The sequence below is a fragment of the Tachypleus tridentatus genome, chromosome 13 (assembly GCF_004210375.1).
Source record: "Tachypleus tridentatus isolate NWPU-2018 chromosome 13, ASM421037v1, whole genome shotgun sequence".
Taxonomy (NCBI): domain Eukaryota; kingdom Metazoa; phylum Arthropoda; class Merostomata; order Xiphosura; family Limulidae; genus Tachypleus; species Tachypleus tridentatus.
This window is the reverse complement of record NC_134837.1, coordinates 51,597,909-51,614,528: the sequence shown is the minus strand read 5'-3', so window position 1 is coordinate 51,614,528 and position 16,620 is coordinate 51,597,909. Positions and strand designations below refer to the sequence as shown.

The 16,620-nt window shown below is 33.1% G+C and overlaps 1 protein-coding gene across 1 annotated transcript in view; it reads right to left on the bottom strand.

Annotated features, from left to right (window-relative positions):
- Positions 1 to 15,001, bottom strand: part of LOC143238034 (sodium-dependent neutral amino acid transporter B(0)AT3-like) — a 96,129-nt gene extending 81,128 nt beyond the window's left edge. The window contains exon 1 of the mRNA XM_076477933.1: positions 14,811 to 15,001. The gene's annotated coding sequence lies outside the window, so the exon portion shown is untranslated. The remainder of the gene's footprint in view (positions 1 to 14,810) is intronic.
- Between the last annotated feature and the right edge of the window lie 1,619 nt (positions 15,002 to 16,620).

Here is a 16,620-nt window from a genome sequence, read left to right as displayed (position 1 = left end):
TACAAGTAATGGTATAAGTATATTACCCTTTATAAATGTACAAGTAATGCAGTAATAAGTGTAGACAATTATACGTTACAAAATATCCAGGTAGTACTGCAATGTTTATAGAATATATAGATATTTCGAAAAAATGTAAATTGACAAATTTTCAAGAAATACTAGAAGTTTTTTCCGAGTGTAGACAAAGCTAGAAAAGTGCTTAGGGAATAACGTGAAACATGTAACAAGATGTAAAACGACAGAAGTTTCAAAATATGTGAAGAACACTAAAGATTTTTGTTTTGTATTTGTTTGAATTTAACGAAAAACTATACGAGGGTTATCTGCGCTAGCCGTTCCTAATTCAGCAGTGTAAGACTAGAGGGATAAGAATTAGTCATCACCACCCACCGCCAACTCTTAGGCTACTTTTTTACCAACGGATAGTGGGATTGACCGTCACATTATAATAACCCGACGCTTGAAAAGACAAGCATGTTTCGTGTGACAGGATTTCGAACCCACGACCTTCGGATTACGAGTCCAGTGCCCTAAATACCTGGTTATCTCGGGCAACACTAAACAGCCCTGCATGGCCAGGTGGTTAAGGCGCTCAACTCGTAATCTGAGGGTCACGAGTTACAATTTCTGTCGCTCCAAATATGCTCGCCCTTTCAGCTGTGGGGGCGTTATAATGTGACGGTCAATCATACTATTCGTTGGTAAAATAGTAGCCCAAGAGTTGGCGGTGGGTGGTGATGACTAGTTGCCTTCCCTCTAGTCTTACACTGTTAAATTAGAGACGGCTAGCGCAGATAGCTTTCATGTAGCTTTGCGCGAAATTCAAAAATAAAGAAACAAACAATTAACATTAAAGAAGTTGTACAAAGTTACATAAAATACAATAAATGTACTTAGGTGTGATCAAAGTTATAAAAAAATTGAGGAAATTCTATTGAAGAAAAACTACAAACAAACCCAGGATTATGTAAGATGGTCGTATAAGCATTTTGTTTCTGCTGTTCACTGCATGAAATACTAAGTAATTATGACATTATGATGATATAACTTAGTCTGACGTGTGTGTGTTCTGGAGGCGTGCTAATAACGAACACAACAAAACAGTGAATGAGTTCCAACTTTGTTTATCTTTACTATTCTATTTAATGAGCCACTGGATGCCTGCATTTGGGCAGAATTATTAAAATGTGATGACAGGTGTAGTTCATTGGCATACACCTTTTATACAACAAAACTTCACAATAAAAACTAGTAACAAGATGATGTAGCTCTAACATGAAAAAGTAATTTCAAATAGCTTTGTTTCGTAATTATAAATAACACAGGCCTGAAAATTTAAACTTCATAAAAATGTTTTTCGTTTTAAATAACAGAGTTTCCATAATTCAGCTACGTATATTTCGTATATAATACTCTTTTTTTTTCTAACACGTAAGGTTATTTTACAAATCGGGAAATAAAAAAACACTTACTCAGATCAAATTATTATTTCGTTCATCACAGTGAACATTTTGTATTATTACGTTTGGCTCGGCATGGCCAGGTAGTTAGGGCGCTCGACTCGTAATCTGAGGGTCACGGGTTTGAATTCCCGTCGCACAAAACATACTCACCGTTTCAGCCGTGGCGCGTTATAATGTTACGGCCAATCCCACTATTCGCTGGTAAAAGTGTAGCCCAACAGTTGGCATTGGGTGGTGATAACTAGCTTCCTTCACTCTAGTCTTACACTGATAAATTAGGGACGGCTACCGCAGATATCTCTCATGTAGTTTTGCACAAAATTTAAAAAAATAATAATTATTATTATTATGTTTGGTTTATAGAACGATCGACAAGACTCACACATCGTGATTGGTCTGAAGAAATCTACAGCTAGTGATTGTCAACATTTTACGCATAACAGAATGTGACGCGATTACAATAAAAATGATTCACTTAAGTAAAAGTACATGTGAAAAATTTGTACGCAATGAATAAAACTGAATATCATTTTCGGATTCAGCTTATAGAAATATGTGAAAATTTTAAAACAATAAGACTATCGCAGGTCTGTGTAATTAAATAAATGAAAAAAGATTTGAATATGATTCAATCCAGAATTTACTAATAAAGGCTTGTTCCAGTTTAAGACTTTTGTTACTCGTTTACTTTATTATTATTCTATAGTTCTTGTGTACTGTATACAAGCATACTTTTAACTTGAGACATAACATTGTAAAAACTGAGTTTAATTACTAGCGAACTTTCTTGTCTTTAGTGAGATTAAATATTATTGAGGTAAAAGAAATACCTGCTGTTCTACTAGTTGAAACTTAAACTAAATTGGCTTAATATTTACTGTTCTGGGATATATTTCCTTATTCATAGGTTAATAGTTAAAGCAGAAAGCAGTATGTTTACTCTTACATCTTCCTTAAGATGTATATTAATATTAAGTACTTTTATAAAATTTCTTTCACAGTGTTTACAACATAAATTTAATCCTCTAAACGACTGATAGCAGTATAGTTTACTTACGTTATCTTCCACAAAGCCTATTAGTAGTATCATTTTGTTTCACAGCACAATTATTTGGTTTAAAATCCTCTACAATTTCTAGAGTACTGTTCTTTAGTTTAAAGTCCTCTACAATTCCTACAACATTGTTTAGCTTTATATCCTCTACAATCCCCAAAGCACTAATGTTTCGTTTTATATCCTCTACAATCCATACAGTACTGTTGTTTGATTTTTTATATCTCTACAATTCCTACAGTACTATTGTTTGGTTTTATATCCTTTACAATATCTACAGCACTATTGTTTGGTTTTATATCCTCTACAATATCTACAGCATTAATGTTTAGTTTTTATCCTCTACAATCCCAATAGTGGCATTGTTCCATTATTATATCCTCTACCATTCCTTCAGTACTGATGTTTAGTCTAATATCCTCTACAATTTCTTCAGCATTGTTTAGTTTCATGTCCTCTACAAACCCAAAAATACTATGTTTTCTTTTTTGTATCCTCTATAATCTATACAGCACTGCTGTTTGGTTTTTATATCCTCTACAATCCATGCAGCACTATTGTTTGGTTTTATACCCTCTACAATCCTGAGATAACTGTTGTTTTTATATGCACAAAAATCCGTTCAGCACTATTGATTGGTTTTATATCCTGTACAATCCCTACAGTAGTATTGTTTGGCTTTATATCCTCTACAATCCCTACATTACTGTTTTTAGTGTAATATCCTCTACAGTCCCTATAGTACTGTTATTCAGTTTTATATCATTTACGATTCTTACAGCAATATCATTTGGTGTTGTATCCTCTACAATCTCTACAGCATTATTCTTTAGTTTTTTATCCTCTACAATTCCAATGATGGTATTGTATGGTTGTTTTTTCCTCTACAATTCGTATATTACTGTTCTTTAGTTTAATATCCTCTACAATTCCTTTAGCATTGTTTAGTTTTACGTCCTCTAAAATCCCAAAAGTACTACTGTTTGTTTTTTGTATCCTCTATAATCCATACAGCACTACTGTTTTGTTTTAATATCCTTTACAATCCATGCAGCACTATTGTTTGGTTTTGTATCCTCTACAATTCCTACATTACTGTTGTTTAGTTTAATATCCTCTACAATTTCTACATTACTCTTGTTTAGTTTAATATCCTCAAAATTTATTCAGTATTGTTTAGTTTTATATCCTCTACAATCCATACAACACTATAGTTTGGTTTTATATTCTCTAAAATTCCTACAGTACTGTTGTTTAGTTTAATATTCTCTACAATTCCTTCAACATTGTTTAGTTTTATATCATCTACAATCCCAAAAGTACTATTATTTGTTTTTGTATACTTACAATCCATAAAAAACTACTGTTTGATTTTTATATCCTCTACAATTCATGCAGCACTCTTGTTTGGTTTTATATCCTCTACAATCCGTACAGTACTGTTGTATTGTTTTATATGCTCTACAATCCGTTCAGCACTATTGTTTGGGTTTATATCCTTTACAATCCCTAAAGCACTATTGTTTAGTTTTACATCCTCTACAATCCATACAGTACTGTTGTTTAGTTTAATATTCACTACAATCCCTACATTACTATTGTTTGATTTTATATCCTCTACAATCCATGCAGCACTATTGTTTGGTTTTATATCCTCTACAATCCTAACAGTACTGTTGTTTAGTTTAATAATCTCTACAATCCCTACATTACTATTTTTGGTTTTATATCCTATACAATCCATGCAGCACTATTGTTTGGTTTTATATCCTCTACAATCCATACAGTACTGTTGTTTAGTTTAATATTCACTACAATCCCTACATTACTATTGTTTGATTTTATATCCTCTACAATCCTAACAGTACTGTTGTTTAGTTTAATATCCTCTACAATTCCTTCACAAATGTTTAGTTTTATATCATCTACAATCCCAAAAGTACTATTATCTGTTTTTGTATACTCACAATCCATACAGCACTACTGTTTGGTTTTTATATCCTTTACAATCCCTACAGCACTATTGTTTAGTTTTATATCCTCTACAATCCCTACAGCCCTTTTGTTAAGTTTAATATCCTTTACAATCCCTACATTACTATTGTTTGGTTTTATATCCTCTACAATCCTAACAGTACTGTTGTTTAGTGTAATATTCACTACAATCCCTACATTACTATTGTTTGATTTTATATCCTCTACAATCCTAACAGTACTGTTGTTTAGTTTAATATCCTTTACAATCCCTACATTACTATTGTTTCGTTTTATATCCTATACAATCCATGCAGCACTACTGTTTGGTTTTTATTCCCTCTACAATCCATGCAAAACTATTGTTTGGTTTTACATCCTCTACAATACTTACAGTGTCGTTGTTTAGTTTAATATCCTTTACAACCCCTTCAGTACTATTGTTTGGTTTTTATATCCTTTATAAACCTACTGTAGTTTGATTAGTGCTACATCTTCCGTATTTTTGAAACCATCATTTTTATTTGTTTTTATAAACCCGAAGATAGCAACATTTGATGTTATGTTTTTGATAGAATAATAATAGTTTCTGTATTAATAAAATACTATTTTCTGTCGTTTTATGCTACTTTAATAAATTATTCTGATAGACATCTGATAGTCATGCATCCTATAATATTCCACGCACTGTCTACCTTACTAATTTGTTGTAATAGATATTTAATCAGGTATATTCTTCGCACAACCTATCTTACTAAATTGTTGTGATAGACATTCAATCATATATGTTCTACGCATAATCTATCTTACTAAATGTTTTAATAGATATCCAACCAGTTATGTTCTAAACATAAGTTGCCTGACTGAAATGATTTAACAGATATCCAATTAACTATGTTCTAAGCACAATCTACCTTAATTAACTGTTGTAATAGACATCCAATCAGTTATGTTCTAAGCACAATCTGCTTTGTTTAACTGTTATGATAGATATTGAACAGTTATATTTTAAGCACAATCTATTATAACTAAACTGTTGTAATAGACAATTAGTCAATCATGTTCTAAACACAATCTGCCTTACTAAGTTGGTGTTATAGACGTCCAGTCAGTAATGTTCTATGCACAAGCTATACAGTTAGATTGTTGTAATAGTCATGCATCCTGTTACATTCTACATACAATCTATCTTACTAAATTATTGTAATAAACATCCAACCAGTTACGTTCAAAACACAAGCTTTCTTCCTAAATTGTGACAAGCATCCAACATGTTTCATTGCATAAAAATTCTTCATTCAGCAGTGCATGTTTGCTTCTTGATAGTGACGTAATCATGATATTTAATATTTTGTCCCATTTAGAACATGGCCTGTCACAGATTATATCTATCAAACGTACGAGGTCGCATCTTATATTTCCTCTCTGATTTACACACAAGCGAAAATTTTCTCCTCACAACAAATCTCTGCTTTTCCACATGACGTTATTTCCAAACGTCTGTCAGAACATGGAAAATGATTGAAATTAGCTTCCATTAATACTGACGTTTACAACTGTGACCAGTTTAAAGGCAGAAAGTTAATGTTGAGTCAAAAAAAGAGCAATCTTCTTCAATAGTTCTTGTAAACTTTTATAACATATTAAACCAATATACAAACTTAATGGGTTTTTTTCACACTTTGTGGCTGGAAAACAAAACACCAGTTGTATTTGTAATTTTTGGCGAGAACTTACAAAATGAGCTATTTAAGTTGTGTTCAATACGTGGGTCTATTCCCGAAATTATGCGTTATAATCCTCAAACTTACAGCACGGCTAAGAACTTTCGAAAATAACGAGAAAAAACTATAAACTCTAGGCGTAATTTAACGTAACAGCCATTTTGTAACGACACCGTCAACAGTTTGGACAACGCTAAGACTGATATTTGCTAGGCACGACGAAGAATCTACAGTTTCATATCTTTTAAAATTCAACAACATTTATATCATTACGTTTATTCAGCAGTCTCGGAAACAATGCGATGATAATAAAGAATTGCAACATCGGCCTCAGTGCATAAAGTAATATTTCAGAGCTGAGCATTTATATGGTTGTCTTCTGTTTATGTGAAGGGACGGCTGTCAGTAAAATCCTAAAATAGCTCACAAAGAGGATATAATTGATGATATATCACATGTTATATCCTAATCAAGTCATATCTCCCACGAGAGCAGCCAATAATGTGGCCGAACTTTATACTAACTTGGCCAATGGTGGCGGTTCTACAGCATAGGCAAGTGAAACATCACCTTGTCTTTCGTGTGTAACCTGTCTAATACTTGAGTGAATCTACAGTATTTATATAACTCATTGTACAGCTTTGTTCGTATTTCCAAACAAACAAGCAAACCTCTCTTGTTGAATTTGGAAGAGCAGGTATTTGCCTTGATAACAACAGAAGCCTAGATATTGACTGTATAAAAGTCATGTAATAGCAGCACAACATCTTGTTGTCCAGAATTTTCCCTGGGTAACACTCTAAGTATCAGCTGTATATTAAGTGACAAACCAATACTGTGTCATAAGAGATCCACAGAGAGTGACCTTTGATGGCACATGTACTTATTGGTGTTTGATTTGTAGAAGCGATTGTTATGCTTGTGATGCAACAGAAAGTAAGAGTTTACGTCAAAGATATGCTCTTTTGAACAGCACGGAACAGCTAAAATTATATCGATCCTCCTGGAAACAACACACAACCATTAGAGTTGGAAAAGTGTTCCTAATAACAACATCTAACAGCTAGAGTTAAAGAAATATTTATACTAACCGCACGTAGTGCTAGAGTTAATGAAATATTCCTGGGAACGCCACTTAACTGCGAGTTGAAAAAATGTTCCTTGTGACACTTAACAGCTAAGGTTTAAAAGTTGTTGCTGATAATGCCACATAACTGCTAGAGTCTAAGAGATGTTCCTGAAAATAGCATTTAACAGTTAAAGTTGAAGAGATTATCCTGAAAACAGCAAGTAACAGCTAAAGTTGAAAATATGTTCCTGAGAATAGTACATAAGTGTTACAATTGAAGAAACGTTCCTTAGGGTAGCACACAACAGTTATATTTGAATAGATGTTGCTGTGAACAGCACATACTTCTTAGAGTTGAGGAGATGTTTCTGAGACAACACGTAATAGCTAAAGTTAAAGAGATGTTCTTGCAAATAGCTTGCAACAGAAAAAGTTAAAAAGATGTTCCTGAGAACAACGTGCAACAGGAACAGTTGAAGAGATGTTCCTGAGAACAACATACAACAGGAACAGTTGAAGAGATGTTCCTGAGAACAACATACAACAGGAACGGTTGAAGAGATGTTCCTGAGAACAATGTTCAACAGGAACAGTTGAAGAGATGTTCCTGAGAACAACGTGCAACAGGAACACTTGAAGAGATGTTCCTGAGAACAACGTGGAACAGGAACACTTGAAGAGATGTTCCTGAGAACAACATACAACAGGAACAGTTAAAGTGATGTTCCTGAGTATAAATTTTTCCTGCTGTATCTAATTGATGCTAAAATCAAGAATATAAACCTTAAAAAGTATGGGAAAGTCAGGCCGTGCAGCTTTTCTTTTGCATCATTTCTAGATTGGTATGAAAATATTCAGTTTCTCTTCCTCTTGAGTAGTAACCAGAACGTATTGCGCAGTACTCAAAAAATCCTAACGTTACCTCCAATGTCAGGAATTCTCCACGTTACCAAACCCTTTATGTATAAGTCATTATGCTCCCACACACACACATGTAGATCCACTTAGGGTTAAGTATCTTCTACCGTACCCTTAATCTTCGAAATTCTAAAAAAATAATTTTTGTTGAAATAAACATTTGTCATAAATCAAAGTACAACTTCTCCTGCAACCATTTCACGTTCACTGTGAGTGTATTACCAGTTGCTCGAAATATATTTAGAAAAACGTGTCTCTTAGCAACACGTATCGTACATTTTCTTTACTGCTTCTAGAAAGTTGCTATTAAATCACATGTCAACATGAGATAATTCTTCCTTATACGGTTTTTACTAACGTCTCCGTATGCCCAATATTCCCTACAACCAACAGTTCCGTATTCCAAAATAGAACACTCCAAATTAGCAGTTGTCAAGTTCCTTATACATACTGTGTTAAAGAACAATTTTCGAACCTACTACCATCAACGTTTGTGTGTGTCATGAGTTTTCATTAGTGTTGTTAACAACGGATAATACGTTCAATATTATCCTCAGTGACTAAATCCGTATTTATGCTATAGTTTATTGCTCTGGAATCTAGAGCATTTTAAGCCCTTATTGATTACTAGGTTGCATCGAAGCTTTTTTCAGCCATATGTATTTAATTAATTCCATATAAAACGAAACATTTAAATAAAAGTTAGTTATCAAAATAAAATATCAGCAAAAACAAGTTATTTTGATTTATGAAGATAACACGGTTTTAAACAAATAATTCCGTTGCTTAATTAGCAGTGAGTCCTTTATTGTCAAATATATACTTGGCGTTACCATGGAAACGAAAAATGGGGCGGTGTGCGATACGGAAAAATATTGAGCATTTTTATAGGGGGCTGTTTAAAAAACGAAACGTAATCCGTATTCATCGAGGATGTTTGAATATTTCATCACTTCATGTGATTCAGTTAGTTAGACAGTACGAATAGAAATGAGTTACATATCATTGGTTAGCATATTACGAAAGCTACATTATAAAGAACGGAAAAGCGTTCAATTCTGTATTGAACTCACTCTATACTGAATCTCTCACAATATACTAATTTTTTCCTGATATTTTAAGTATATATTGCAACATAATATTGTTCTTATATTGGTGTATTAGCTGTAATACGTTTTAATTTACGTAAGTCATGTTCCAAACCCTAACACATTAGCGGTTGTACGAAACTACAGATATCTGAGATAACTAAAAGTTAATGATTTTTAACGAAATATGCTGTTTTAGGTAGTTGAAAACTTAATCTGTTTAGCTACGACTCTAACCTAACTTACAAGTTGTATATAACTAAATAACTGGAATGTTTAATGCATTGCCTTCAGAAGTTTGTGTCTAAACCTAACGTTGCGGATGCGCAGTAACTTGCAAGCTTTTGTAGTTTAATCTTAAAATGTAAAATTTATTTTGGATTTATCTCACTCATATGAATTTTATAAAAGTGTTCACTCAGGAATTCACCACTTAACACAATACAAAAGTTTCTACGAGTTTTATTTTATTCCAAAAACGTTTTAAACAGTACATAAAACCCAAGGAAAAACGAACTAGTTGTTGTATATCCTCTTACAGATAGAGTTAAGTACGTTTTTAATTGGCTATCACGTATTGATTGGCTATGACGTATCACGGACTGTTTGAAGAATAACAAGAAATTGTAAGTTCACACTATAAAGTTAAAATACTATTTTGAACATAGTACCATACTGAAGATTATAATAAAACACATTTAATAAGTTGAAAATACTGCCGTGTTGAATAGATAGAATAGAGCAAATAATAGGATGAAAGTAGCATCACGACGAAGAGTAGAGCAGAGTACAAAAAGGGGGGTAAAAATAGTACTACTTTGAAATATATACGTCTTAATATAAAGTTGCCAAATATTACACCAATTAAAATTTATTGTTAGGAATCTCTCTCTCATAGAAAACTAGGTCTTCAGAATTTCACAAGTTATCATTAGAAATAATTCGCTTTCCTTTTGTGATTAACATAATTTTATTAATTTAAGGGTCTGATTATTATTCAAATCTTGTTTTAATTTTTATACCAAAAAGTAGAAACTGATTCTTTATCCTGAAAACAAAAGTTTGAAAGATTTTGTTTTACCCTGAATCAGAAACTAGCAATCTAAACGTGTATCGTTCACAAATAGTCACAAATTACTGGGAGAAGTTTAAGCGCCCATTTTCCATGTTTGTGAAGAAAAGCACTTGGGTTTACCGCTTCCACTGTTAATAAAAAAAATTTTGAGAATTATTAAGTAAGCCCGCATGAGCGATTTCACCTGTTACTGACACTGTCCAGTTCTCTACTTTAATAAGTTTGTTGCATCATATAAAACCATTCATATCAATAATACCATCAAAGTAAATTAAATTTCAGTAAAGAAAAATTCCGATTGTAAATTAATGCGCCTTTCTATATAATACATAATATGTTAACATCACGTTTGTCTGTTGGTCAATAAGCACCGAAATGCACAATAGATTATTTGGGATCTGAGCGTCGCTGGTATCTAATTCCAATTTTTAATGTTGTAAGCTCTCAAGTTTACGGCTAATCTACGTTTGGAGTGGATGTCCTAAGAAATAAGTGTTTGAAAATGTTATTTTTAATTTATTGTTCGTTTATAGTTAAGCACAAGCTACACAATAAGCTATCGGTGCCCTGCCCACCAAAGGTATCGAAACCTGGTTTCTAGCGTTGTAATTCCACAGATATGCCGTTGTGTCATTGGAGAGAGGCTTAGTTCTAACTACAGAGAGTATTACACTACAATGTTTAAAAGCCTTGGCTAATACAGTTTGTCGGAAAAATTAAAATAACACGAATGCTCTCCAATGTCACTAGTTCTCGTTTTTTCGTATTTTGACGCATGTGCAACTGCTATTTAAGCACGACATAGCAATGAACAGAATCCCTGTCTTAAATGTTCTTTTCAAAAAAAGAGGACGATGCTGTAGAGATACGTTTTACCAGAAATAAACATCAGCTAGTTATTTACTAGTTAACACCATGAGAGTGGTTTGCTTAAATGTTCAAAAACAGAAAATGTTGGAATATATATAAATGTAATAGTAAGGTAGCAATAAATAAAGCAAACAATATTGACTGCTTTGCGTTTCATAGACACTGAATGGACTGTAGTTTATTATATAGACTATAAATACCAGCAACTGTTACCACATTTTCCTCGTCTTTTCCAACACGTCTTTAGTGTAACGCGTTTGTCTTTTGTTTATTAAAAAAAATTATTACATTTCGACTACTTTATTTCTCAGTCCGTAAGAATATAAAAAAAAATTATTAATCGGTAAGCACACTCATTGTTTGTTATGAAGATGATGTGCCATGATCCTCAACTCACTATTATTCATCGGTGTTCACATGAAGATGATACACCAAACCCTTAGCAACTTAATCATACTTATATCTATACCCATGAATATTATGTATACCTTATATCTCGGGAACGCATTACATATACATATGTGTCACAGAGTTCTACTGTTTGACAAACTTTCGTATATTCGATGGCAACCATTTCTAGACAGGAGTTAAAACAACCCATAAACATAAGACTGACAGATGATATTAATAAGGTTAGTTGTAGTTATTACTGACTGCAAGTCAAAACATGATGTCGACACTTAGCACACTAATAATTCTAAAAAACCTGTGAGTGAAAACAAAGTAGAATATGTTATGATATGTCATCAACTACAGTCGTTATTGCTTACAGGTAAAAACCTAATGATGACACTGAAGAGATTGATCAGGTGATTTATAGTTGATATTGCCTAAAAGTCAAAATGTAATGCCGGCAGAGACATCGAAAAATTAACATTTCAATTTTCTATCCTTCTTAATAAGATAAAAAAAAATGGAGTTTCACACTAACAAATAAGCCAGAATGGGTTGATACTACGGGTTTGAAAGTGGCAAGGGCGTGTTAAGTCGTGCGACTCGTAATCTGAGAGTCGCGGGTTCACATCCCGGTCTCGCCAAACATACTCGCCCTCCCAGCCGTGGTGGCGTTATAATGTTTCGGTCAATCCCACTATTCGTTGGTAAAAGAGTAGCCCAAGAATTGGCGGTGGGTGGTGATGACTAGCTGCCTTCCCTCTAGTCTTCCACTGCTAAATTAGGGACAGCTAGCACAGATAGCCCTCGAGTAGCTTTGTGCGAAATTCAAAACAAACAAACAAAGTGGCAAAAGCTAGCGACAATAAACAACTGGAGTGTTTGAACTACGAACATTTGAACGGCGCGTAATACGCATTGTTTTCTCACTTTAAATCACTATATTATTATTCAGTGTGTTCGTTGGGAATAGGTAGAAACATTTTAATACCAGTTAATAAACGATCGTATAAAACCAAATTTGTTTTTTGTCTTTAACTTGACACTCAGAGTGTCCTCAAGAAGGCTGGTATGGGTATTAGCACTTTAAATAAAATACAGATAAACGTTTGCAACTGGCTTTGTTAACCTGAAGATGACCTAAGAAGGTCAAAAAGTCGTTCTATATTTTAATTACAGTTTTAATACCCATACCAGCCGTCTTGAGAATACATATTTACTCCAAGTGAGTTTCTTATCATCGAATTACTTGACACTTAAAAGTTTCTCTTTACATCTTCGTTAGGAATACTCCACTAAAACTGTAAAGCGAAACGTTGGGTATTCAATTTATTAACGAAAAACGACAAATTTGGTTTTATAACATTTATTGAGTGGTATTAAATGTCTATTACACACCAATATAAAGTACAGAAACTAACTAATTAGTTATAAAGAATTAATTTCTCACTTTAATTAAGTAAAATTTTCTCAGTTTAATCACAGCACCATTGTTGAATACGTTCTTTAGTGTTTGTTTTAAGCACTGTTTCTCCACTTTAGTTACCATACAATTCTAGAATACGATTGTTGGGGACGTATGTCAAGCGTAAATGTTTCAAAGTAATCGCTATAATATTGTTGAATATGCTCGTTGGAACGTGAATTAACCATTATTCATTCACTTTAATCACTAACTGTTCTAGAATATGCTCTTAGGGCGAATGTATTAAAAACTTTCTCTAATTTGTAGCGCTACCTTCTTGTTGAATATGCTGATTAGGCTAAGAATGTCTAGAACACAGAAAAATGTTATAGACATGGATTCACCGTTTACCTAAGGTATTGTTTTTACAACTGATGATCTTGAAACGCAGTATGAATTTTACAAAAATATAAAATGTTCGTTTCACAGGTGCCGATTTTTAGTTGGAAATAAATACTGTTGTTTAAAAACTGCTCGTTACTGTTGAGTTTAACAAGTGCGTACAAAACTTTTTTACATAGGTAGAACATCATAATCGGTCAATGTTCATATTATTTATATATATATATATAAAGAGTTCTTGTGTGTATATTACTGTTAAACTCTTCAAAGATGAGAATATATTAGCCAGATATAAGTACTCATCAAATCACTGCTTTCTTTAACGTAATGCAGAATGTACCGTAACTGTTATGTTAATATGAGGTTATTTAGAAGATGAGATAAAGAATGACAGGAATGTTATATTTAACTTGTTACTGTCCTTTCTCTCAGTTACTCAGCAATGAACCGAGACCTTATAATTGGTAAAATGACGTGTTCGGATACTAACGGCCAGTAGAGTGCAGGTAATCTGTTGTGTAACTTTAAACTTAACAATGACTAGAATATATCTTGTTATTATTGTATAGCTTTAAACGTGACAATGACCAGAATATATGTTGTTATTATTGTGTAGCTTTAAACTTAACAATGACCAGAATATATGTTGTTATTATTGTGTAGCTTTAAACTTAACAATGACCAGAATATATCTTGTTATTGTTGTGCAGCTTTAAATTTAACAATAAACAGAATATATCTTGTTATTATTGTGTAGCTTTAAACGTGACAATGACCAGAATATATGTTGTTATTATTGTGTAGCTTTAAACGTAACAATGACCAGAATATATCTTGTTATTATTGTGTAGCTTTAAACTTAACAATGACCAGAATATATCTTGTTATTGTTGTGCAGCTTTAAATTTAACAATAAACAGAATATATCTTGTTATTGTTGTTGTGCAGCTTTAAACTTAACGACAAACAGAATATATCCTTTATTATTGCGTAACTAAGTTTATAGACAAACAGAATATATCTTGTTATTATTTGCAGCAAAATAAATATTATAAACGCGATGTCCATTAGAAAACAAGTCCTACTTACGATACAACAAAAGGAGATATTTTTAGAATATTTATTATTTCAATCAACCGTTTTGTGACAACCGCAGAAGAATTCTGTTTTTATTCATTTATGAGATATTTTGTCGTCTTAATCTTGCTTCAAGACAGTTTCATTTTAACTTTTTTTTTAATTACTATACTATTCATCTGTTCGTCACACTATCCTACAAATTATATTCTCGCTCATCTATCTATCTATGTTGCATAATTATAAAAGACTATATTTTACAAGAAACATAAAGAAAGGTTAATATGCTACTTACAACTATGACGTATCTTTATGGTGTTCTGACTGTCTATTCCAAAGATTGTTACAACCACAAAGTCATGAGATTGTTCGTCTTTAAGCAACTAGTAGCTTTTTCGGAGTATTACTTTGTGTAAAGTGACGTCACTTTTCATTACGTCTTGCAGAAACGTCACCGCGGTACATGATACAAGAGTTCCCTGCAGTAAGAGATAAATCATTCCTCGTAGCCATTGATTGGTCAGTCCGTAAATATACGGAACGTGCGCACAGCTTGTCTGATAAGGGTGCAAGTGTCATTACATTACACATTTCTTAACAACGTAAAAGAAGACCAACTACAGAAACCAATTACAGCACGCGGTTTTCACGCCATCTTGTGAAAGAAAAGCTCAAAACGTTTCTGTTAATTCGATTTTTATTTTAACAAAGAGAAACAATCCTTGTATTCAACACAAGCATTTCAAAAGAACAAATCTGAAAGGAAAGTAGATATCAAAATCGAAACGACGAAAAGAAACGTCAACTGGTTAAACCAAACAAACACTAACAAAATCTAAGAACGAGAAACGAAAGAAATAATAACAAAATTAAAATAATTTCTTATGTTGCCTGTCAATAGTGCAGCGAAATGTATATCGAGTTACAACGCTAGAAACCGGTTTTCGATACTCGTGGTTAACAGAGCACATATAGCCCATTGTGCAGCTTTGTGCTTAACTTCAAATAAACAAAAATTCCGTGTATCAAATCACCCCTGTACAAATGGCATTCACTTGCATCGACTCTGCAAGTGACATTCACGCAGGATAAATCTGTACAAATTACATTCGCTCACATTGACTCTGCCAGGTGGTTAGGACGCATAACTCGCACTTTGAGGTTCGGGAGTTATAATCCCTGTCCAACCACACTGCCTGCCCTTTCAGCCGTGTGACGTTATAATTAATCGATCAATCTCACTATTCATTAATCAGAGAGTAGCCCAAGAGTTGGCAGTGGGTGGTGATGACTAGCTGCCTGCTTTATAGTTTTTTACTATTAAAATAGAGATGGCTATTGCAGATAGCCCTCGAATAGTTTGCGCGAAACTCGAACGAAACCACTTTGACTCTGTACAATTGACATTCATACAGACTAATTCCGCACCGTTAAAATTTAGGCAGAATAAGTCTGTACAAGTGACATTCACGACGATAAATTATTTATAATTGGCATTCACATAGACTGACTCTATAAAAAAAACTCTGATTGTATAAATTACTTTCACGTAGACTAAGTCAACAAGTGGCGTTCAAACAGATTGGCTGCATAGTTTTTATAACAAATGAGAGCTATCTTTGTTTAAAATATACGTCTTAAGAGACGGACTCATACAAACCAGTAGAGAAACAATAAAAGAAATCTCACCTTAAGATTATGTACTTTCACGTTTCAACACAAACTGAAGATTTGTTATAGAAGCTTTATGAAAATGCAAAACAAATATTAGCTTCATGTTTTAGATAACTATTAAACACATTAAATTTTTGTGTTATTCTCAGACTTAGGGTTGATTTGGTATATTTTAATTTGGTTTTCTATAATATCAAACTTTTTGTCCCTTGTGGCTATTCTTTCTCCTGTAGTCCATCATATAATTGAACTATCTCTTATTTACAATCTTGCTTAATTGAAATTGTAATATAGCGAAATATCGATCTGTTTCCTTGTTTGAAAGGGGAGGTCGAGAACGCCGCGTGCTCCTGACATCCTTTGACTGAAAATGGATGCGTAGTGAAATTTACGCAGCTCCGGAAATTTAACGCGTGGAAATAGAACCAACG